The 26,005-nt window shown below is 36.6% G+C and overlaps 1 protein-coding gene and 1 long non-coding RNA gene across 3 annotated transcripts in view; both read left to right on the plus strand.

Moving 5' to 3' along the window:
* Nucleotides 1–22,360, plus strand: part of LOC124643998 — a 47,845-nt gene extending 25,485 nt beyond the window's left edge. The window contains exons 2-3 of the long non-coding RNA XR_006985995.1: nt 1,252–1,306; nt 22,206–22,360. This is a non-coding gene — a long non-coding RNA (uncharacterized LOC124643998). The remainder of the gene's footprint in view (nt 1–1,251; nt 1,307–22,205) is intronic.
* The window catches only part of LOC124643997 (RNA-binding protein Musashi homolog 2), a 117,746-nt gene that overhangs the window by 70,768 nt on the left and 20,973 nt on the right, over nt 1–26,005 (plus strand). The window lies entirely within an intron of this gene.

A 26,005-nucleotide genomic window follows, 5' to 3' on the forward strand; every position in this document is an offset into this window, starting at 1 on the left:
TTTATGCTTTTTTTTGACCTGGCAGACAAACTCTGTTATGGTCGTTCTCAAAATTCTATTTTAAATAAAGAAAACTGCGTATTTAGATGTGCATCTCCACGTTAAGCATATTTTCTAGCATAGCATAAAATTAAAAATATTCTTTTTAAATGTTCTAGACTCTAAAAATAACTCAGTATGTACATATATCATTATATCGTTACTGGTAGTCAGAAGCCAGTAAGTCTGACGCCAGTCTATTGGGGCATTGGGTTGCCCGGGTAACTGGGTTGAGGAGGTCAGATAGGCAGTCGCTCCTTGTGGCACACTGGTACTCAGCTGCATCCGGTTAGACTGGAAGCCGACCCTAACATAGTTGGGAAAAGGCTCGGGAGATGATGATGATGTACCTATATTTTTATCTTCTTCAAAAGAACTTACAGATCTAAAGTTGAAGACAAAAAGTCTGGTGACAACTATTTGGCCGCATCTCCCTTCGCGCCATAATCGGAAATAGGGGTTCCGCATTGGCAAGACTTTTAATCAAAACCAATAGAGTATTTTTGGCTTCATGCCCTTTACAAACAATAAAATTACCCGTCTTACAGAATGAATTATTAACCTAAGATCTGACGACAATTCAGACAAAAATAGATCTAGAATTAAAGCATATTAAATGTCAAATAATCACTAATTTATCGACACGCTAGTGCTGGACAGACGTCGATAAATTTCGAGTGAATAATATCGATATAAATCGCGTCGCATCTCTATTCGTTCGCTAATTAAACGCGTGCGTATCGATCAACTCGTGCGCAGATATTAATAGTCCGTGATGACGTCATTGCGTGACTTATGTAACGGGCTGACTTGATCTAATGAACGGACGGTGTACATGACGGTCTTAGAGCATTCAGTCCACTGGAGACGCCACACCCGTGCCTCTTTGACAAACGCACGAAAGATGCTCGTACTCGTTAATAAGCCAATGTTCGTCAATTTTGTCGTGTGCGTGCGTAACTATGAGACTGAAAATGTTGAAATGAGTTACCACTATTTTTGTTGCATTGTCTTACCATGGACTGCCAAGGAATTTGTGTACATGTCAGCTCCAGTTGATTGCATGCTCTAAAAATACGATGATTGAATCAGTTATTCCTGACGAAAAACTCCAAATAGTCAATTAGTGTTTTCTGTAATGGGCAATTGTAAACATGCTATGTATTTTGTTTATCGATAAATTGTAACTCATTAATTTCATTATTGTTTCAGGTACATATTTTTTCAATTTCAACTGAAGCATGACGTGTCTTTCAATGTGATCTGGGTAAGAAAAAATATCGATTTTGAAATCACCAAAGTTTTACCTAAACGTTGACAACGCTTTCTCTTTAATTTCATGAAATAAATAACTGTAGGAAAAGTTATCTAGAAATTACAATTTAATTCCAGCATTTTAATAACTAGACATTTGAAAACATCTAGACACAAATTAAATGTAGATGTCTGAAAAACTCCTGTAATATGTAATAAATTCTATTAATTTGGGGCAAGTGACGTGCGGGCGGCATAGTGTAAACATAGGTTTATTTATAACACGGTTAAACGATCTTGTCATATTAACTGCGGATAGTTTATTTACTAGACTGGGGTTTTCATGTTACTGGGTGAATTTCTGTGAATATTTAAACAAATATTTTAACTAATAAGCTGATTTTCGAATCCCGAGGAAATCACGTAGACACCTATTCGGAAAAAAACTATAGATTATATATGAGTATTTATTTAAAATTAATAATAAGTTAATCAATAATTTTCGCGTGAAAGCGCAATAGAGAGACGGTTAAAATAAACTAATTTTCATACATTTTCAAGTCATATTTAACTAAAAAAACCCACTTGAAAAAATACTAACATTTAGCAAAGTACCAGGCGCCCATCATTGTGAAGAGCTATTCTTTCATTACACACGTCGTAACTAACGCTCATATAAATCCTTCGCGTGTAATGGAACGTCTCATTACAACGCGACGTGTTACATTGAAGAGATAATTGAATTTAACTTAATTGAATTCTATTTGTCACGACTTTTCACTTCAAGAAGAGGCATAATAAACATAGTCTACTGAAAGGCATAAAGAAAATGGAAGCATCCAAGGAATTATATGTAAAACTTTAAATATAGTCTTTTTTTTTCAGACTTCTTTGGTATACCTAAATAAGAATAATATGATAGCTTAAAATCTGCCATAGAAAATGGGCTTTTTAAATCAATACAGTTGAAAGATTAGTACATTTTTATGAACGCTTTAATCGGTTTTCCTCAAGCAATCTTTGCTCTTTTGCCTTTTCATAAAAAGGCAACTTATAATATTAGACGCATATTCAAATTTCCGCTACACCATACTTATAACTTCAAATAAAATTAAACAATAGCCACTACAAACCCCTTTGCTTTATCGAAAAACGTGCTTAAAAATATCTCTTTAAAAATGTTATCAGAATACAATATGCGCTCGTGGTCCTCCCACCGATGCCATCGAGTGAAAGACTGGCTAAGATAGGGCATGCTCAAGTGGTGCTTACGTGAGGTGACATCTCGTGGTCGTCGAGAGCGTTCGAGACGACTCGAGTTTCCTCATCGACGGAGATTAGAGATTTAGGGTCCGCGCTTACTAGAGCGAGATGAGGGAAGCGATTGAAAAATTAGATGGGAATTATTTTTAATTTCAATGCTTCCTTGATTTTTGGAGAATTTTCAGGGAGTAGCTTGGTTTATTGATTAATAAGCTAAACCTTATGTAATTTTTATATATGATTTAATGCACGAAATAGCAAAATAGTATCTAGATATAAGTGAAGTCTTTCTACCACGGCAATTCAGGTTGTCGGAGGTAAAATGATGTTTTAACTGTCGCTACAATTTATACGTTTCAGACGTAAATAAAAAAATATATGATTCACATTTTTGAAAAAATGTCAAAGTGATTTGGAAAAACATAGTTTGAGTAATATAGTCGTTACAAAAGTATAATTTTCATAATTTTTAACTTTGGTTAGTCTATTGTGATACTGTGGTATTCAAACCGTAATAATTCATTACAATTAGCGCAATCGTAATGAATGGCTATCGTATACTATCATTAGTAACCTCCAATTAGTTGGTTTGTACTGTGAATAACTAATTACAATATACATAAAAACAACATTTTCAATTTAAACTTTATATTAACACAATTACTTAATTGATTGAATCTTGACTTTGTTAATTCTTAAGGGTTTATAAGAAAAACATCGAATGCAAATTATACCTCTCAATTAGGTGACAATCAGTTTTGCATGAAAATTCTTTCAGCAGCTTTTGAAATAGAAAATTCAAGTAAGACATACCAGGGCATATAGAACACTTAATGTAGATTCATCTTATAATTTCAGTCTTTCCCTTTTTATAATTTATTATCATTATTTAAACTATACTAAAATGGTTACACTTCATCTGTGGATCTACATTGTCCTTACCAAGTGTATGCCAGTCCTAACTAATAATATATCCCTGCTTATAACCCGCGCAGTCAGCAGAAGGGTCTGTGTGACACTTCACAAGTGCTGCGTCGATGATCTCTATCGCGACTAACAATGAAGAAATGCTTCACTTTAAAATATTCCGAGTGTCGTGTCTACAAACAGATTTAAACGTGTTTGGTGTAAGACTTAGCGGATTTGGACGACTTGAGTTTTGGGGTGATTTTGAGTGATTGATAAACACTTTAATACCTACTAGATTTTTGTCATTGTAACTTTAGACTTATTTATTAATATTTAAAGATATCGACTGTGATTCAGCTATGTTCTGTATTTAGATCGCTTATTTAGTTTGACAATTTACAATTTTCTCTCCATAAAACATTTTTAAATGAAGTCATGCCGATACATACATTTCCTTTTCGCGAATTGAGAATTGTGTGCAATTTTGCTAAGTGCGATTTTGATAGAATCTCGCCAGAATAAAGTGAACATTTCATTTATTCATTTTTATTTAACCATTTATGTATTACTGAAATTGTACCATGTATGTACTACAAAAAGTGTACAAACAGCGTTGCTTATTTCTAAAGAAAATGCCGGGTGCGGCAGGATTATAAAGTCCAACTTCAAGTCATGCGAAACAATTCTAATATAGTTCTCTACCCTTCTTAACATACAGTCATTGACTACATAAAGCCCCAATTTTTACCATTCACCTTCTCCTGACTTCCGCATAGTGTCCATATCAGTAAGCCAGCGGCTTCCACAGCCTACAGTTGTAAGAAGCCTCACAAGTGAGAAGCCTGACAACATCACGTTAGTTGCTCCACTTACTCACTAGCCTATAGTTTTACTGGTGACTCTGCTAAATGTTATAATATAGTGGCTTGGATATTGAAATTTTAGGCCTATATTTATCGACAACGTAAACTTTTAAAACAACTGATATCAACGTAATGTCACGTTCAATTTGCAAATTAAACAGTTGGTTAAAGAAAAACTGACATTTATGTTGTCGGTGTGCCGGGGCTTTAGAGTGGATTATATCATACAACTATGATGATAACCAAACCTTATACAGCCGTCATTAAGACGCCTATTGGTCAAATATTTTTTTCATCATCTGCCCAGCCTTGGTCATCAACTGTTTACTTTGAAAATTTAACGTGAAAATTGTAAACAATTGTATTGAGAAAACTAATAACGTTTATGTTATCAGTGAACTTGGGTTTCAGCGTACTAATTTTATAAAGCTTGAAGAGTTAATTCGGACGCGCTAGTCTCAGGAACCCACGGTCCCGATATTAAAACACTGTTTAGTATTAGATAGCCCATTTATAGAGAAAGGTTATAAGCAAATTTTTTACCAGGTGCTCAAGGTATTCGCTCTAAGAAAGTCATGGGTGTAGGCTTTTACCATCCCAAGAAAATGCAGTACAAATAGGTGTTTACAAGCTCTTACTAAAAGCCGGCACTCTCGGGCCAACTCAGTTATTTTCCATCAAGGTCCTGCCTAGAAAAACAAACATAGTATATTAACTAGATAAAATTTGTATCTTATAAGAATAATCAAGTAGGTACTACTTGAACAAAGCGTCACCCGATCCCTCGCGGTTTACAATGGTAAGGTGATATCTCCAGCGAGGTCTGCGCGCCTATATAGTACCTGCATTGTTTTGTACGCTATTCAAATGCTTTTTGTTGGGGACCGGGTTCGAGTTCCTGGTGATGTAATCTACAGGTAGTTACATAGTCTATGCCACTCAAGTATAATGTAATGTAACAACTTACTTTGAGTACCTGATTTAGTTTAGCAGTTTACGAGGTCATTCGATACATATATACCAACATACAAAACTTGTTAATAGCTACCTAGAATATAAATTATGTAAGTTTGTATGTCTCGTTTTTAAACCTAAAACGGCTGAATTGAGTTTAGTAAATTGTATAGAAATACATATACCTACTTAACTAAAACTGAAAAGTATATAAGAAGAACTAGAAAAAAACCACTTAGCAAGATTAGCGTGATTCGTAAAATACATATTTCCCCAAGAAGCAAGCAAAGCCACGAGAAACAACTAGTATATACTACTAGCTTAGTACCCACACCACAAACACGGTCATTTATTTATGCTCCGCAGTGTAGCTACGCCGTAGCGCCGTAGCGGCTACGGCCGTGTCTACGCATCTGCTACGCCACCTACAAGGCATTGGGCCTGCAATAATGATGATTTACTACAATATTGATGGGCTCTTGAGCAATTCTGCTGCCCTGGTACTTTGGGAGTGCGTTGGCAGGTATAGGCGAGTTTATATTGAGTTTTAACCGACTTCAAAGAAAAGAGGTTCTCAGTTTGACCTTTATTATATTTGTGAGCGATTGTCTCATGATTCTGATGCGGGTTTCAAAAAGTCGGCATTTTGAAGTCGGTTTTATTTTTTTGTACAAAAGTTTTCATCATATGCTTGTTTTGACGAAGATTTTTTTGCAATAAAAACGCATGTGCAAAAAAGGCGAAGCTATTTGCAAATCACACTTGAATCTTATTTTTTTCAAAATCTCAAGTTTCCAATTTCACCGATAGCATAAACGACCGTTTTTCGCAAGAAGAAAACTATTTTCTTTAAAAAAAACAAAATTGAAAATTACTCAACAGTTCCTAAGCTTATGTACTTTAATATTAACGCTAAATAATTACGCATCTCGTAAACTACGCATATTACAAATTATAACAATGCATGATGCATGCACGCATCACTCAACCACGGCTGGCACGGACGCATGATATTGCAACTGTCAGCAACACGAGTTGACGAGGCAATTCACATCAACATACAGCTAGTTAGAACAACGTCAGAACGTTAGAATTACCGCATTTGTGACGTAAATGCTTGGTAAGTCTGAACCATCATCTGCCTAGCATTTTTTTGTAGTGGCCCAGTGGGTAAAGAACCAACCTCTCAAGTATGAATGCGTGGTTTCGATTCCAGCTCGGGCAAGTACCAATGCAACTTTTCTAAGTTTGTATGTACTTTCTAAGTATATCTTAGACACCAATGACTGTGTTTCGGATGGCACGTTAAACTGTAGGTCCCTGCTGTCATTGCCGTAACATAGTTGAGAAATAGGCTAGGCAGATCATTATTATAGTTCGGCCATTCAGAGAATGCGTTCCTGACACGTCGCGATTGAACTGACGACGTAACTACATTCATTGATTATTGATATAATAATGTTGTTTTAATGCTCCTCAATTGTTAAAACGGTAAACAACCAGCAAAAATATTTTTATCGTAACTGCAACGCCATTGCAAAGTTACGTCGTCAGTTCAATCGCGACGTGTCAGGAACGCATTCTCTGAATGGCCGAACTATATCTCCCGAGCCTTTTCTTAACTATGTTGGGGTCGGCTTCCAGTCTAATCGATGTTGAGTATCAGTGTTTTACAAGGAGCGACTGCCTATCTGACTTCCTCAACCCAGTTACCCGGGCAACCCAAAATGACTGGTTGTCAGACTTATTGGCTTCTGACTCCGTAACGACTGCCAAAGGTGTTCAAATGTTACAAATACTGAAAACTAGAATAAAATAAATCTTTTAGAGGGATTCTATACAAAAAACGTGATTATTTTTGGCCGTCTTCTACATCCGAGTCCGTGTCTCACACTTGGCCAGTTTTCTCTAAATAATTGTCATTCCTGCTTGAAACATTTTCATCGATAACAATTTATCAGCAATTTTCTCTCATTTCACTTACCCTATAATAAGCAAGTGAATACAATTATTCAATTTAATACCTTACATCTTACCAATTAAGGTCACTAATTGCTGAACACAAATAAATATATTACCGCCAACACAATATTTATTGTATGAACTTTCAATTAAATACCTTACACCTTTCGCAATAAAGTTATAAATCATTTACCGCAATCATATCACCTGCTGACATTTATTACAATCAATTTTGCACCTTATTCTGACGTACGTACAGTTATAAATTGCACAACACTTTTCATAGACGTTTTTCAGTGGCAACAAAAGTGTTATTAAATTTTGAGCTTTATGCGTCACGTAATAAGGCTGTAAATCAATTGGCTGATTATTAATGAAGATTGCTAATTAAGTGAGATCAGTAGGTAAACGGTTTATGAGCCGAGCTGGTGTAATATGAAGTTTAATATATTCACGGGAAGTTGACTATAATTACTTTCCGAGGTTTTTGAGAACAGTGATTTATTGGTAACTCACTGATTTTCGCGGTTTCACCCGGGTTTCGCGGTTTCACCCGGGTTTCGGGGAAACTACTACTAAATATATCTTTTTTCACCCGAGGATAGTGTTGCTGCCCATTTTAGACTTAGTAGTTTTGGAGTCTTTAGGGTTACATAAAATAAACAATCAAATCGTTTCTGTTAAACGAATATAGATAAAGACTAGCTGATTCCCCCGGTTTCACCAGCATCTTCTCGCACCCAGATTAAATTGAATCTAATGTTAAAAATAACCAGGGACTATATAATATTCCAAGGGTGAAAAAATTAAAGTCATTCCAGTAGTCTTTGAATACATTCCTTACATATTATATGTATGCACAGCACATACAAATCTCTCCACTTTAGAGGTATATTAACTGCTTAGATAAAGGAACAATACTTAAGATTATGACCATAAGTACAACGCCCACACTTCAGGACAGTCCCGTCCAGTGACCACGTTATTGATGATTCCCGGACACGCCTCCCTGCGGGTGACAGGTTCGCTTCCCGGCCGCGTAACTTCTGATTAATTGTACTAATTCGTCTGTTGTTGATAGCCTATGAATTATGTGGCTTTGTCTTAATATAAAGGGTTTGGTATAATAGGTATTTAATTGTCTTTTTTAACCGAATTAGAAGGACGAGGTTCTGATTTTGGAGTCTGTATATTTTTTGGGTTTGAATGTGCCTCTTTTCATAAAGAGAAGATTTGAGCATTGATCACCAGGGTTGCATAGAGATGTTGAAAAATATAAGCCTGGCTATTTTTTTTTTGTATCTTTTTAGGTCTCTGCGAAATTATTTTTAACCGACTTCCCAAAAATAAGGAGGTTCTTAATTTAATTCACACTTAAAACACCCTATGTAATTAATATTCAAACTTATTGAACTGCATCATTGAAATTGCAATAATATCGAATTTAATATCTTGTATGATCATGAGAGCCTGGTACTACCGTTACACAACACCGTTAAATTACAGTTATTTTTAACCAATACCGCGAAAAACTATAAAAATACTCGTTTTTATTTGAAGCCAACTTATTTTTAATCTGACCTTATCTTAATTTTTACTGTTAATGCGAATGTTTTTGAGTGTAAGGAGCCAAATGGGTGAACCAATTTTGATAAAAACCATGCGGATTTGATACTGCAGAGATAGTTTTCTTAACTGTAAAGTGTAAAGTATTTACATAGATTTTTCAGGATTCAGGAGAAATAGGTACCTATTGTCTATACTAATATTCTAACCAAGGGGTATCGGGTTACCCGGGTAACTGGGTTGAGGAGGTCAGATAGGCAGTCGCTTCTTGTAAAGCACTGGTACTCAGCTGAATCCGGTTAGACTGGAAGCCGACCCCAACATGATTGGGAAAAGGCTCGGAGGATGGATGAGTCTATACTAATATTATGAAAAGGTAAAGTTTTTGACTTCCTGGATCTACTGAACAGATTTCGAAAATTCTTTTACCAATAACAAACCGCATTATTTGAAACTAGTATCATAAACTCTATGTATATTTTTTCTTGACACGGGAAGTAGTTCCCTCGGAACGCGGGTAAAACCGCGAAACGCAGTTAGCAGTTTAAAAATTCTTTAACCAAGAATAGGTTCAAGCATTATTTTGTACAACAAAACGCTATGGGTGCTCCCGGTTGCCATGGCAACGCATTCGTTATTTCGATACTGAAACAATATTAAAGTATTGATTTTCTGCGTGCCTAGTACACGGGATTATTTATAACTTTTCACCTGATTGGCTGGCTTGTCGTTTTGGTACTTGCTCGAATATAAAAGACGAGATTTTACCGGTATGCGGTGTTTTGACACACATTTAAATGTATCTTCTGGTGTACTCGCTCAAAACAAATTACGTACGAACATAAATATGTAAAATGTCCGCGAAACTGAAATCTTGGGGCACTAACATATGGATTTATTCACTTTCAAATCACATCATCATCATCCTCCTGCCTTATCCCAATTTTATTTGGGGTCGGCGCAGCATGTTTTCTTTTTCCATTCTCTGCTATCTGCCGTTATCTCACAAGTTACATATACTTTCTAACTATGTCGACTTTCAGGTAGCTTCAAATCACATCACACCGAAAATACCTATTGTAAACTTTACAGTAATATATTGAAATATACTTTCAGCATATTAACACACCCAATGAGTCTTTTTCATCCATAGTTCGCCACTAAACGGCATTTTTTTGAATTAATTTAGCAAATCATCACCCAAAATATTCTTTTTCATGTATAATGCTAATGTCATACAAAACCAGCTACTTGAGACGTCGCTAATCGCTCTCAAACGCTAAATTAATGACAACGCCATCTGTTAGCGGGAAGTTGGTACTAAGTTGAAAATTATACTCCGCGCCTCAACTTTTTGTGTTAATTTCAATGCTGTTATACCTATTTTTTTTATAAAGCGTATAAATAAAATGTAGATTTAATATATTTTTTAGTAAATAAAATGTCTTTGTTTTATCTTTGAAAATACTTTACTACAAAGTAATACACGAAAGAAACCTATAATAATTGAAATAATAAGTTTTACTTACGCGACTCTTGCGTGAACAGTCAGAAATAGACATAACTGTCACAATTAAATAAACATAGACAGTAAATAGAGCTTTTATTACTCGAATGACTTTGAAATATACTATTTACTAATATTAGTTTATTGCTGATACTTTAAAATGTAAAAGTTTTTTGTTATTTACAAAAACGGTCGAGTTACACGAAAGTATTGTATTTTTATTTATCCTTAGGTACTTTTTAGTTAGGCTTATGGCTTTTGCATATATCTTATTCGTTTATATGGGTATTTTTGTCAAAAAACACCAAAAAATACGATGGCACCTTCTACTCACAATATCGATAACTCTTCGTTGACATCTCCTATAAATTCCTGACACCCTAGTACCAGGAAATGTAACATAAACAAGAACCACGAATTACCTATTTCCCTATTTCTTTACACATGTGATTCCACGAACAAATCCTGCTTTATGTTGATAGAACCTGCGTCGTATGCGCTCCTGGTACTTGAGTAGCTTACTGACTTTGTGTTATCATCCCTGTGGGTGGGAGGGGGATGATGTATGGGAAATTCGAGGTAGGTCATGTTTATAGGTCTGTGAGGACAAATCGTTTAGTTAAAAATCTATTTCTCTTTAAAGACAACCCCTTTTTAGTATTCCTACAATCGGGTTACAAAATCTAGTGATACCTAGATGGATTTTTGCGAAATTATGTCTACGACAGTAAAGTTAATTTAACTGTCATACATTAAAAAAAAAAAAAACTAATATTCGTCCCTATTAATACTTTATTTTCCACATCCTCCTGCCCTTATCCCAATTTCATTAGTGGGCGGCGCGTCATGTCTTCTTCCATACTCTTCTATCTGCCGTCATCTCACAAGTAACATTCTTTCTTACCATATCGACTTTCACACAATCCATTCATCGTTTCTTTAGTCACTATTTATTAGCAAAAACTAAACAATGACAAACTCTTACACATTTAAGTATCAATAAGAAGAAAAAACTGTTTAATTTTTCATTCAGTACGTTATTTTTCATCACTACAACACCAAGTAGGTATTGTATGAAATGAAGTGGGTTTTCCAAGCTAAGTGGATTTCTGCAATATCCCCCGAGAGAAGCTATAGCCTAGCAAAACAATATTACGGTTTAAATTTTACAAAAGCTTTCTTCAGCTTTGTAAACTTATCTAGTAATACTTCTTAGAAAGAAAAACTTATTGCATAAAGAATTGCCTGATAAAGAACCAACCTCTCAAGTATGAGTGTGTTCGATCCCAGGTCAGGCAAGTACCAATGCAACTTTTCTAAGTTTGTATGTACTTTCTAAGTATACATATCTTGGACAACGATGACTGTGTTTCGGATGGCACGTTAAACTGTAGGTGCCTGCTGTCATTGAACATCTTTGGCAGTCGTTACGGGTAGTCAGAAGCCAGTAAGTCTGACAACCAGTCTTACGAAGGAGTATTGGGTTGGTAGGTAACTGGGTTGAGGAGGTCAGATAGGCAGTCGCTCCTTGTAAAACACTGGTACTCAGCTGCATCCTCTTAGACTGGAAAATTCTAGGCAGATGATAAATATTTTTTTCCTCTTCTGAAAACCAGAAGTACAGTACATCAGTACAGATAATGTGATGGTTTAGTGAGCACAGCGAGCGTGGTTTACGAGCGATAAGCGAGCGGCGCGCTCACATAATGAGGCGAGCGATTTATGAACTCACGCTTATCTATAAGGCTGTGGTCATAGTGGCAGCGGTAGCGGGAATATACAAGGTGTTACTAAAACTTACAAAACGTATATTTTCCTATTTATTTATCATGATTATAAAGGTAAATATTTGTAATAATTTATGAATGAATATAGGAATGAATATGAATCAATGAATATGAACAAAAACTTCTATATATTTGAATAACAAACAGGCTACTTTTTATCTAAATGCAAGAAGTAGTTCTCTCAAGCAGATTAAGCCGGTAGCAAAAGCTAGTGCCTTACATTTTGTTATATCTTTTTGTGGATGTAAGATATTTACGTAGTTTATGAAAAAATAATAAGTTACGTGTGGAAAAACTATTGTAATAGCTAGTTTTCAATGTGGTTAAATATTGTAAAAGAACTATTAATTAATAAATGGGCCATTTAACTCTCTTTTAGCTATAAAAGCTCTTTCAGTAACACCCTGCAACTAGCGAGTGCTAGATTTTCAGCGCGTATTGACAATAGTAATGGATGATTGGTGAAATGGTCGTGATTTGATGTTTGTTTGCGTGTCTACAATTTAGACTGTTTAGTGATCATTCATTGTTATTGTTTAAATGTGTTTTATGTCTGTTTGTACTGGACAATAATTTTTTTTTTCGGGCTTGTTCGCGCGAGTTACCGCGGCCCTAAGGCGCCCCTAAGGCCTACGACGGAACTGCAGTTTTAATCACCTAACAAGCCCTAGTGTCAGAGTGTTCTTAAAGCTAAGCGTCCACTTGTCGGTAACGTACGCAACGGACGCAACGCACGCAACGGATCGTAGTATTATTTATATAGAAACTCAAACAAGATGTGCGATGCGTACGATGCGGACAGGTGGACGCACTTGTTTGAGTTTTTATATAAATAATACTACGATCCGTTGCGTGCGATACGTCCGTTGCGTACGATACCGACAAGTGGACGCTTAGCTTAAATCCGCCTGATGGCCTCTGACGTGCAATTGTAACAACGACTGCTACTGAGTAGCGTTCGGAGACACGCATTGAGAAGATCAAGAGACTGTAGTAAGCTCTGTCTTGATGGAAACTCAATATGTTATTTATTTATTTTTACATCAGGACAAACATCCCGTAATGTTAGTAGTTTCTTAAACTATGTTAGTATAAATATATACATAGACTTGCAACAAAAACAAAGACACATAAAAGGAAAAAAAATGTTGGAACTCTTTGAGAAAATGCACTTTTTGAAATTCGAACAATATTATTTTTTACTACTGACGTGTGTCATTGATTTTCACTTACTTACATGAAAAATTATCTCTGCAAACAAACGTTTTTTATTATTTTCCATTCCTATTTATCATAGTCATCAAGTTATTTCTTCTAAAAAAAAAAAACAACTAAGTAAAGTCTTCTTGGTAAGATTTATGAAAACATTATTTTCCAATAGATAGATCAGCCTCTAAAATAGGTAGCTATAGCATATCTTACCCGCGTGGGACATGAGCGTTATCCCAGTAACATTTAGTATTTATCTCTCGCTACTGTTCTCATATTTATTGCTAGTTCTGCAGAAGAATTCTTTTATTTCTACAAGGATACATGAAAGTCTTAATATAACTCGTGCCTGAGTAACAACACGGGTCGAGTTATGAAAGATTAAGCTTATAAGAATTATTCATTAATTGATTGAAAAACTCCTCCATTTTTTGAAATATACACAAGTCGTCTGATAGAAGTCTGACAACCAGTCATAAGATGTGCTGAACTACTACCACTGTAACAGGGTTGAGGAGGTCAGATAGGCATTCGCTCTATGTTAATGTAGAGCAGTTACAAACTTCATAGTCGATAGGTTTTATTTATTATATTTAATACCTGGCTGGACAATTATTTAAGTATTTAATTGTTTATTGTACGGGCTCGTATGGTGAAGTGACAACTTAAATATAAAAACCTATTCTATTATTGAACATGGAACACATTTAAATAATTGTCCAGCCAGGTATTAAATATAATAAATAAAACCTATCGACTATGAAGTTTCTAACTGCTCTACATTAAACACTCGTAGGTACTCGGTTGCACTCGTTTAGAAAAGTAGATAAACCAGACTAAAGTTGGATAAAGTACATAATATACCCATGGATAGTGTAGCTGTCCAACAGTGATAGAATGTTCAAATTAGTACCTACTTTCTTACATACCAAACCCATAAACGTCAATATTCATTACCAAAACCCTAATATTACAAAGAAACCAAACAATAATAAGTAATTAACTTACACACGAACAGAGTAACCTCGAAAAATGACAAATGTTTGTAATCCTGACTCCAACAGTTTGGTCGATAGCCGAGACATCGGCGCGTGGCGTGCTGGTGCAGGGTAACCTGACACGCCATGCCTATAAGGAAGTTATACTGATACTTATAATAGTGGAGGAATGTGTCTGTTTGTCTGTTTGGCGAGATTTTACTAGGTTAAAAATAATAGTTCAAATAACTAAAAAAACACACTAGTTTTGTCATCAGAACTCGGAGCGTATGCAAAATTTTGTCCTAATCGAAGACCGGAAAGTGGGTAAAATTAAGATTCCAATTTTTTCTTACAGTATATAAGAAATGTTGTAAAATGTTGTAAAATATGTTTTAGTTACAAGTGAAGCTAATATACACGATTTAAAAAGGTTCGATTCCCTAGAGAAATAGAACACGTACTTTTATGGGGTATTTGGTAGCCCGGGTAACTAGGTTGAAGACGTCAGATGGTCAGTGGCTCCATGAAACACTGATACTCGGTTTAGACAGTCCGACCCGGGGTAAAAAGAACTACATAGGCGAAGCCACGGGTAACTCCTAGTGCTTGTAACAAACAAAAGGTAATGCATTGCGGTACGTACCGACGCCAATAACTTTGGAGTCACTCCGCGGCTTACAATCAAGGTCTCTCCTTAAGTTGAGTCATTCAGTGATGTTTAATATTGTCGGGACAATATTGTCGGGACACCTTTTCACACACGGTCGGTTAGCCCCATGGTAAGTTATTAATTAACTTGTGTTATGGGTGCTAACACAACTGATAAACTACATATAGCTACATATATACATATTTATAAATACATATCATAACACCCAGACCACGGCCAACAAGCATGCTCATCACACAAATGTCGACCGAACCGGGAATCGAACCCGGGACCTCAGGTTCGGCGGTCCGGCATGATGACCATTGCGCCATCGAGGTCGTGTTTAAAAACATTATTCATGTCTGATTTGCAAGATTATCCGATTTGATAAATAATAACTTTGTAATACGAGCTGGGTGTAGTATTTCTGAGAAATATATTTCACAAGGTACTTTTTGCCTGCGGTGTTACCCGGGTCTCGTGGGAACTACTGCATATACTTGGCTAAAAGTGTAGCCTGCATGCTACCTATATGATAAAAAAGCTATCAAACACTGATACTGTATTTCAAATTGGCCTGGAAGTTCCTGAGATTAGCGAGTTCAAATAAACAAACTCTACAGCAAATTAGTTTCATTACAAAAGCTTATGTATCTATTATTATGCTTTACATTTAAAGTATTTATGATTATAATAAATACAATAAGAGCGCACTGTGTTTGTGTCACACTGACACATTTTAGTGGGCCGATATTTTTGCTAAGTACTTACAGAGATGTATGGGGGCGCGCACATTGGAACGCATACTTTAACAAAAAAATACAAGAATGAAAGTTATTTATGCAACATTTAATTAATTGACAAATACCCATATTTTTACATGTTACACGAATATTTTACACAAACTAGTACATAAATCCATGTCTCATTTTCCTACGTTTTAGTTGAGCGGAAGTTGTGCGAGATAAACTCATTATATCATAGTGCATAGTGCAGGTTGCATCCGGTGCATCGAGTGCAGTGTTTGTGCAGCCAGTCTGATAGCGAGGGTGATCCGGGCTAATATTGTTAATGGAACGGTTTTATGGAAAATTGTTAACTAGGATAAGTTTATTACAATACATTTTTATAAATAAACTCAGATTTAAATTGAACGATGTTAAGCGAAACGAACTAAAAGTCAGATTTAAAATCTATTAGGACGATCACAGAATTATTCTGAAGAAGTTAGCAGTGTTTCAGGGGTCAAATGTAAAGTAAGTAAATAATATAAATAACGTAGTACTAAACAAAGAAATTTTAAAAGTGGTTTTGTTTCACATCAGCCTAGAATTTTCCTTACTATAGTGGTGGGTGATCGCTTCCAGTCTATCTGGATACAGCTGAAAACTTTAGAAGTTTTTTTTTATGGAAACAGACTATCAGCTATCTTATAATGTTCAACCCGGGAACCCCAACACCTCTTGATCAGACTGATTGTCAGACTTTCTGGCTTCTGACTAAACAATTACCAAACATATTTATAAGTGACAACCTGGTTCCACCAGTTTATCGTGCCTTCCGAGACAAGGACAAAAATGTATAGGTAGGTAGTAATACAAAAAGTAAGTAGGTATATATATCTTGAATCTGGGCGGGTAGCCACCCCAATTACTAGGAGCTCATAAATCCGGATGGTATTCTACTCAACAGAGAATTGCAGAAGGTTCATATTTTTTTCCGATATTAAGTTTTGTTTATAATTGTGGGTTGTACCTACCATTTTCCTGTAAGGACAACCAAACCAGCGACTTTGACAGCTGGTTATGAATTATCAAAATTGCTGATTTGACCAATGGTTGGCCATTTTAGGCTGGGTTATGGTTCGGTTATCGTGCAATGGTACAACTCATCTTTAGAGTTCGTATTAGGTTCTGCCAGCGGTTTCACCACAATTGTTCGCGCTCATTTGTTAGCGAGCAAATTAACAAAAATATGTACGCAATGGCGCGAGTTCAGTGCTAGCATGTGCTCGCATAGAAAGATCGCAATTTCGCAGGCTCTCGTGAGCTGCACATTGCTCTTATAGCACAAGTGTTCGCGCACAGCACAGAGCGCTCCTTCTGTCGCTGGCGCCCTAGTACCGCGATCTGCTGTAAATACACTGGGCGTCACTCTGTCTGGCTATATTGATTGCTAGGCTCTCGTGAGCTGCACATTGCTCTGACAGCACAAGTGTTCGCGCACAGCACAGAGCGCTCCTTCTGTCGCTGGCGCCCTAGTACCGCGCTCTGCTGTAAACACTGGGCGTCACTCTGTCTGGCTATATTGATTGCTAGGCTCTCGTGAGCTGCACATTGCTCTGACAGCACAAGTGTTCGCGCACAGCACAGAGCGCTCCTTCTGTCGCTGGCGCCCTAGTACCGCGCTCTGCTGTAAACACACTGGGCGTCACTCTGTCTGGCTATATTGATTGCTAGGCTCTCGTGAGCTGCACATTGCTCTGACAGCACAAGTGTTCGCGCACAGCACAGAGCGCTCCTTCTGTCGCTGGCGCCCTAGTACCGCGCTCTGCTGTAAACACACTGGGCGTCACTCTGTCTGGCTATATTGATTGCTAGGCTCTCGTGAGCTGCACATTGCTCTGACAGCACAAGTGTTCGCGCACAGCACAGAGCGCTCCTTCTGTCGCTGGCGCCCTAGTACCGCGCTCCGCTGTAAACACACTGGGCGTCACTCTGTCTGGCTATATTGATTGCTAGGCTCTCGTGAGCTGACGACACAATTTTTGTGAATCGTTCGAAGATTCGGCTAATGGATGTTGTTATAGAAAATATGTGTGTTTGCTATATTTTTATTACGCATTCCTTTTTATGGTCTAAAAATAGTTTCATTGAAAGAAAGTGACGTTATCCTCAAGTGACTTTGGCTCATTATACAATGAGGATACAACATATACAATGAGGATGAATTCGCAGTAACATAATTGAATATTGTATTGTAGCTTGCTGAATCATTGCTAACATAACTGACTCTCTCAAACGTCCGTGGTTTAAACCAATCTCTTGACCAATTCTTGGATCAGTTTCATAGCGATTCTGACTCCGAACATTTGAATGTCTATCTTTAAATTGTTACACAACAACAGCCTTTAACACATGTATAAACAAATCGTATTGACACAAACCTATCCTATGTAATAACAATGTCACATGTAGTCCTTATCCGATCTGTTTACGAGCGCGCGTGTCTTGCGCCGCGGCGCGCACATTATTGCGTATAGCTTGTCGAGTTATTGCACGGCCGTCGATGTCGATACTAGTGATGTGCATTGTCGATAAATGGAAATAGTTATGGTGTATTGCTAATAGAAAGTTGTGGACTTTTAATGAATTTTTATATTCCATTTTCATATAGCAATTTTAAGAAAAACTGACATTGTGGTGTCGGTGAAAGCCTTGTTTATGCTTAAATTAAAAGTGACCAAACTTAGGCCAAGTTCACAGACAAAACTAATGTTAAGTTTGAAATTGAACGTGAAAATTTCACAGCAAACATTTGTTTTAACAAAACTGACGTTTACGTTGTCGGTTAACTTGGAGCTTTCTAACCGTTTTCCCGCGGTTTCACCCGCATTTCGTGGGAACTATCACCCGGATCGGGATAAAATATAGCCTATGTTACTCGCAGATAATGTAGCTTTCTTGTAGAGAAAGATTTTTTTAAATTAGTCCAGTAGTTTTTGTGTTAATCCATTATGTCAAACAAACAAAGTTTTCCTCTGTATAACATTCGTATTGATATTTTGGTGTAACTAATGACAGCATTATTACACGTAATTCGATGCGTTTAAAAATCTGTATCCACAGCTGATTAATTTGCTAAATTTACGTAAAATATGACCCAAGAAAAACGTGCCACGGATCGTAAAAGCGATATATCCGCGACAGCTGTCAAACATTATCAAATATCCTCAGAGCCGTGATCGAGGGCCGAGCCGATTAGAATATCCCAGCCATTAGCCACTAGCCACCTGCCTGTAATGGCTGCTCCTAATGGCTGACGTTTGCGGGCTATTGCTTCCTACGGGGGCTGATGTAACATACGAAGAATCATGTTAACCTTATTTTAAATGTTTTATGTTTTTCAGAAAAGCATGGTTTGCTAGATTTTGGGACAGTGATGTTTAATTATTATTAAAAATTAACAGCGGCTTTCTCCGCGTCTCGTGGGATCTTCTCCGTGCAACCAGTTAAAAATTAGCCTATAACCTTTTCAATAAATGGATTACACATTAGTGCAAGAATTGTCCACACCGGTTCTGTGGTTCCTAAGATTAGCGTGTTCAGGCCAACAAATTCTTACGCCATATCACATAGGCAAAGATAACTTTACCTATACATATTTTACAGCCTATTAAACATATACTTACACCTAATATTTAGAGGTAAATAACCCAGCAGCAGTCAGGTGCGGACACATGTGAACTAATCTAAATGCTTTCAATAAACCCGCGGCCACCGGATGGGACAACTGTCGCCCGACTGCGGGAAGTAGGTCGCAATACATAGGTATAGGCTGTTTATGTCGACCAGTGGATGTGTTAATTTTAATTGTTTTGACAATTTTAGTGCAGAGGGGCTACTTTTGATTCAATAACAGACACAAGTTGGCAGTCAGTATGTGGATGGGTGACCATTTATGTCATAGCGATTTAACCATGTTTCTAAAAGTGTATTGGTAATGTAGGTAGATAGACTTAAGAGTTGTACATACAAGAACGTGTTGTAGTGAGAATCCATCAAAATTGCTCGCGCACATTTGTTCGCGAATAAAAATATGTCCACAGCTAGAATGTGTGACATGTTAGTAATGTTTGCTACAGCGAGATACATGCGGTGTGCGTCATAGTGCCGCACCGAGGGGGAATCTCGTCTTTTCAACCATCTTACTGTCAATTAGTACAACTTAAGTACCGTGTTGCCCACGTACAATTTGAGCATCCTGTTGCCCAGATACGGCCATTCCCAAAATTCTGCCTATCTTTGGTTTTCCTTACTAGAGATAGAAATTTGACATCAGGTCAGATAAGCGGTATCTGTGTAAACCACTGGTATTAAACTGCATCCTCTCAACATAATTGGAAAAGCCTGACCTTTCGTACTTACCTAGATTTTGTGTATGCGGTACACGTGCAGGGATTTCTGGTTTAATTAATACCTGTATTGAATATAGAGGTACATTACATTTGAATTGAAAATCATGAATTGTCGAAACGTGGTTGCCCGGGTAACTAGATTGAGGAGGTCAGATAGGTAGTCACTCCTTGTAAAGCACTGGTACTCAACTGCATCCGGTGAGACTGGAAGGCGTCCCCAACATAGTTCGGAAAAGGCTCGGGGCATGTTGATGAGTATACTATATAACGCCGCCACTTAATCACAAATATATTGTACGCGAAGACGGGTGAGCCACACTTGGCTGTGTAAAAATAAGTACATTTGTGCACGATATATTTGTATGAGTCGGCCACTACTGAGCGCTGCTGAGGCATACAAAGACAATGCATGTGTATGAAGATTTTCAAACAAAGTGATGTCTCATTCAATGATAACTGTAAAAATATGCACAGATTTGTATGTTAAAAGTTCAATGTCAACCCACATTACTTTATACAACATGTATTTATATATATTTTCCTTGAAAAAGTGTGTAAATTCCTTGCTATTCCACGGCATCCAATACCAAGACTGTTTGTCAGACTTACTGGCTTCTAATCTAACTGCCTATAACGACTGCCAAAGATGTTCAGTTATTAGTAACCTTATATGGATCCCGATAAAACTTTGTTCTGACTTCGGAATCGAACCCGCGACCTCGTCTGTCAGTGCATCAACTAGTGCATGAAACTACATAAAATAACAAAGTGCATCAACTGCGAGTGTCCCTCGGCTTAATAATTAAAAGTTTACAATGTAGCGATCGCTTTTATGATTTGATTGCTAGCTGTACTAACGAGGTAGTTCTTAAATGACATTTATTGGACTATATTTCAGTTCATTTTTTAATCGAATATATTTCAATACTAGCTTCGGCAAACCTCCTTACCTATAAGAAGCGCCGTGGCCGACAATCGGCTAGGAGGACTTAATTATTATATACTAGCTTCCGCTCGCGGCTTCGCCCGCATGGTGTGTTGGTAAAAAGTCGCCTATGTGTTAATCCAGGGTATCACCTGTCTACATAACAAACTTCAACCAAATCGGTCCAGTAGTTGTAGAGTGGAAGAATAACAAACATACATCCATTCATTCTCACAAACTATCACATTTGTAATATTTGTAGGAAGTAGGATAACAAACATGATCAAACACATACTTATGACATCTATCATCTATAATGTATCACAGAGTAATATTTACTGTGATGGTACATTATTACATCCTACATCTTATTTTTTCCAAATAATATGTTATGTAGTTAAATACCAGTGATATTATAAGGCCAGTGAGTGACTGTCAGTTTGACATCGGCAAACTAGTTACTGGGTGGCGTGACACGATACCCCTGGGAACTTAAAGACCCCTTTCTAAATCGGGATCAATGGTTTTTGGTTTTTGTTTTACACGGATATACAGTCTTTCCTAATATTTTAATGTTGACAGTATAAAATAACTTATAGAGTTCATTTTATGAGCATAGGTCAGTAACGTTCCTAAAAAATATTCATTTTAAATGAAACTACAGTTTCACCTACAAAGCGTAGCAAAAGCCTACGGCGTAGCGCTACGATTAATCGTAGCCGGCTACGCTTCTACGAGCGTAAAATTAAAAACTTTTTAGCGAAAAACATTTTTTTGTTCGATATTCCGTAACTCGATACTTTAAAAGCAAAATGGTGCCAAATAAAGTCCCGTGATCAATATACGGAGACAGGCGCAGAATACTGTGTAGTATTAAATTATTTATTTGAAAGAACGAGTGAAATCAATAAAGTATGATATAAATGAGAGAATCCGTTCTGTACATAATTTGATTCGTGTCAACGGTAAATTTTGCACAGGGACACACAAATAGTCTGCGAGAGTTCGCTCCCTCACCCCAAGCCTCCCCCAGAGGCGTAAATCAATAAATTCCATTGTTCAAGTAAACTTGTGTTTAGCGCCATCTAGCAGCGGGTAGGGGTACTAACTTGAAGTGTCGGGAGGTGAAGACGAAGCTTTTTTGTTTTGGTGTTACTGCCGATAGATGGCGATGTGCTCAATGTTCTTTTTTTTGTTTCAGGTACTATTTTACAAAACTTATCCAGATATTTGGATCTTGCAGAATTGAGGCAGTACAGCTAAGTTCTCCATTTTTAGAGACTACAATATATAAGATATGACCATTTCTAATTATGTTTTTATTTTTGTCAAACTTAACAAGTCTTGTTTCGTACAGCAGCGCTCAAGGCAAAAATATAAAAGATTAAAAAAGCAATTTACTACAATTTTGACACTAAAGGGTTAAGCAATTAAATAAAAGCTTTAAATAATCAAATAATACATTATTAACATTAACTGCCGTTCTCAATCCCATGGGACTTGCACGGCAGTATTTACCTTGTAAACAATAGAAGATCGATGGCGTACCCATAGCTAAGCAATAAACGAATTGAGGAAACTATAGTTCGGCCATTCAGAGAATGCGTTCCTGACACGTCGCGATTGAACTGACGACGTAATAACATTCATTGATTATTGATATAATAATGTTGTTTTAATGCTCCTCAATTGTTAAAACGGTAAACAACCAGCAAAAATATTTTTATCGTAACTGCAACGCCATTGCAAAGTTACGTCGTCAGTTCAATCGCGACGTGTCAGGAACGCATTCTCTGAATGGCCGAACTATAGTTTAACGACCTGCTTAATACGAACTATGGCTGAACCTCCGGGGATTATAGGTACCTATTTACTGAAAAAGAGTTTTTGGAGACCTACTTACATTATATTAATGAAAGAGGTATGGTAATTTAATGTTTATTTTCGCGATAAATAAGTGGACTTTAGTTTTTTTAAAGTTCGATATTTTGGTGGGTGCCAGCTTTCATATTTTTGGCAGTCGTAACGACAAGACAGAAGTCAGGAAGTCTGACAACCAGTCTTACTATCGGGGTGCCTGGATAAATCGGTTGAGGAAGATAGATAAGCAAATTATGCTCTATGTAAAATACTGATACCTACATACTCAGCTGCATACAGTTAACAGTGCAAACCGACAATTTTTTTTCAGAATACTGATCCTATGTTAATAGTTTACGCTTTCGGTTATTTTAGATTTCATATTTTTAGATCTATTTAAATTATGTGAAATACATTATAGGAAATCACAACATACTTAAGTACATTTAAGTATTTACTTTATGATTTAAGTATAGATTACTAACTGTAACTTATTATCATTTACTTTTGCATATTGAATTTATGACCAACATTGGTATCGAAGCACAAACCATAACATTACGGTAATGGCTCATTAAATATATCATCAAATTCATGTTTCGGGACAAAATATAATTTACAACGAATTACGAATCCATTAGATGTCAATTTCTGAACGACATCAAGTGGTATTTATTTTTTTTTGCGTTTCCTAAATGTTTTTTGAAAACTGATGTGATTTTGGACCACTGAAATAATTGGAAATCGTTATTTTTGAAATTTAGCTACGGGATAGCTGCGGTGCTGGGGTTCCATTTATTTTGGAATCATCATCATCCTCCGAGCATTTTCCCAACTACGTAGAGGTCGGCTTTATTATTTTGAAAATATGAGCTTTTACGGAATCATAAAAGCTGAAGAAATTGTTTGTTGGTTTCAACGCGCTAATGTCGCAAACTAGTGTACCGATTTAACAGATCTTTTAGTGTAAGATAGCCTAACTATTTAGTAAGGCTAGGCATACGCTTTTGTCCGGTTGCGCGAAGCAGTTTCTACAACACGTGAGTGAAACCGGTGGCAAAAGCCAGTCTCAGATACACACAGATATAAGAATATTATCAACCCTGAAACAAATAGCCTTTTTAATGTGATAATTTCCATCCTCCTTTCTAAAGTACATATAAAAATGCGGGAAAACTGAATAGCTTATGTCATTAACCACAGATAAGCCACATAAAATGGCGCCCTTCAGTCAAGTGTTATTGTGTACCGCAGTGACAGACGAGCTCCTTTGTATGACACTTGCAGTAATGTGGCATAATCTGTGGTACATTACATACGGTAGGAGCGAGGATATAGATATACAGAAGATATGTTTAACCGGCTGCTGTTTGTTGTTAAAAATATTATTTTAAAAGATGATTTTACTAAGCAGAAACATTAGTAGATTGGTGTAGGACTTACACGTAAGAGTAGATGTAGGTATATTTATATTTGCTTAGAGCACTCTTATGAATGTCTTTGGGTAGTTTTTAAAGGCACAACTAGAAAGAATATACTTACCTGTTAAAAGTTTATCTGTGACAGTTTCCTAAGTATGGCATAATTATTACATAGTTTACCTTATTTATATTGTTTACTGACGTATATATTTAAACCACATTTCTAGAAACACAAAACCTAGTAAGCTAGTCCTCGGATAAAAACAAAAAAATCTAAACCAAGCCAAATTAAAGATTTACCATACCATAGCCAGTTAATTTTCGGGTTTCAAAATCAATCAACATCATCTATAAACTATAGCATACTATCGCTATAGCACTTCTCTACACGCGACCCTTCACCACATCCCACACACATCCCACACAGTCTGTGCGACATCCCACACAGACCTGCGTATGACAAAAGACCGTGACTCACAACAGCTCGTGTGGGACCGCCTTCAGTTAAAATAAATGGACCTAACTTATTGGTGGAGTGCTAAGCCTTTGTTTAGGTGATTTTAATATAGTGAGGAGGGGTAAACGGTCAATTAGAATGAGGTCTTTTTCAGCAATCTTTATTTTCGTAATAAGGAACTAGCTAACGAGCTGGGTTTTGGTGACATATAGGCAGTAGAGCCTATATCTTACTCATTACGCATTATTGTCGAAGGGTTCCGTAAACCCTAAAAAACCCTATAATACCTATTTATCTTACTCTAGTTCAGTATTTCTTGTTTAAGTAGCAATAGAAATCCATTACATCTGTGAAAACAACTGTCTAAGTATTACGATTCATGAGATACCTACAACCTAGCGACATAGACGGACGGACAGACGGCCAGTCTAAAACGAAATCTTAGCTAGGTTTTTCCCTTTAGATACGGAAATATTAAAAATCTTGCCAATCAATTAATCTATTCTAAACCCCTCTGCCACCTAATAAATAACCTATAAGTATAAAATATGCTATGGTCGTCCATTAGCTCCGGTTATCTGTTCGTGATGTCGCTTCCACGTCATAAACTGCAGGCCCCGGCTATCTGATATTAATGTGCTCTCGCTTTATTGTTCATGCAGACAGAGGTGCTTAGAATATCATTATTTTACGTGCACTTTGGAGGATTAGGGTGCTGAGCCTTTTATTTTGATAATTCTAAGGTTTGGGTGTATAAAATTGGCTTATACCAGCAGTTTTCTTTATTTTATGAAAATCTAGTTGTTTGTGGGTGAAGTAATAAACATACACACATACTTTCGCCTATGTAGGTAATATTAGTGTGTTTATCATACTTTCGGCTTTATAATAAATATTAAGTAGAATAGGTACCTATTAAGTTCAAACTATAACAAATCGGAACCATGGAGAACGGAGAAATGCATGTATCTGTTATACCTAATACAGCCCTATAAACTACCTAATTACTTAGAAACTAAACCAAAGTGACTTTTATTTCTCCGTGTAAAGTTATTTTCCAAAATACAACTCGTAAATATTCCATCAATCAAACAGTTTTTTGTTTTTTTTTTTTCCCGCCGCTGCCGCTTTCGACAGTAGTGACGCGCCTTATTAATTTAGTAACTTTTCATTTAGTCGTTTTTTAATATTTGTTTGAATATTTGTTCAATGTTTTGAAAACTTCATTTACAAATAGGTATGTGTAAAATTGGATAATTGTTT

The sequence above is a fragment of the Helicoverpa zea genome, chromosome 29 (assembly GCF_022581195.2).
Source record: "Helicoverpa zea isolate HzStark_Cry1AcR chromosome 29, ilHelZeax1.1, whole genome shotgun sequence".
Taxonomy (NCBI): domain Eukaryota; kingdom Metazoa; phylum Arthropoda; class Insecta; order Lepidoptera; family Noctuidae; genus Helicoverpa; species Helicoverpa zea.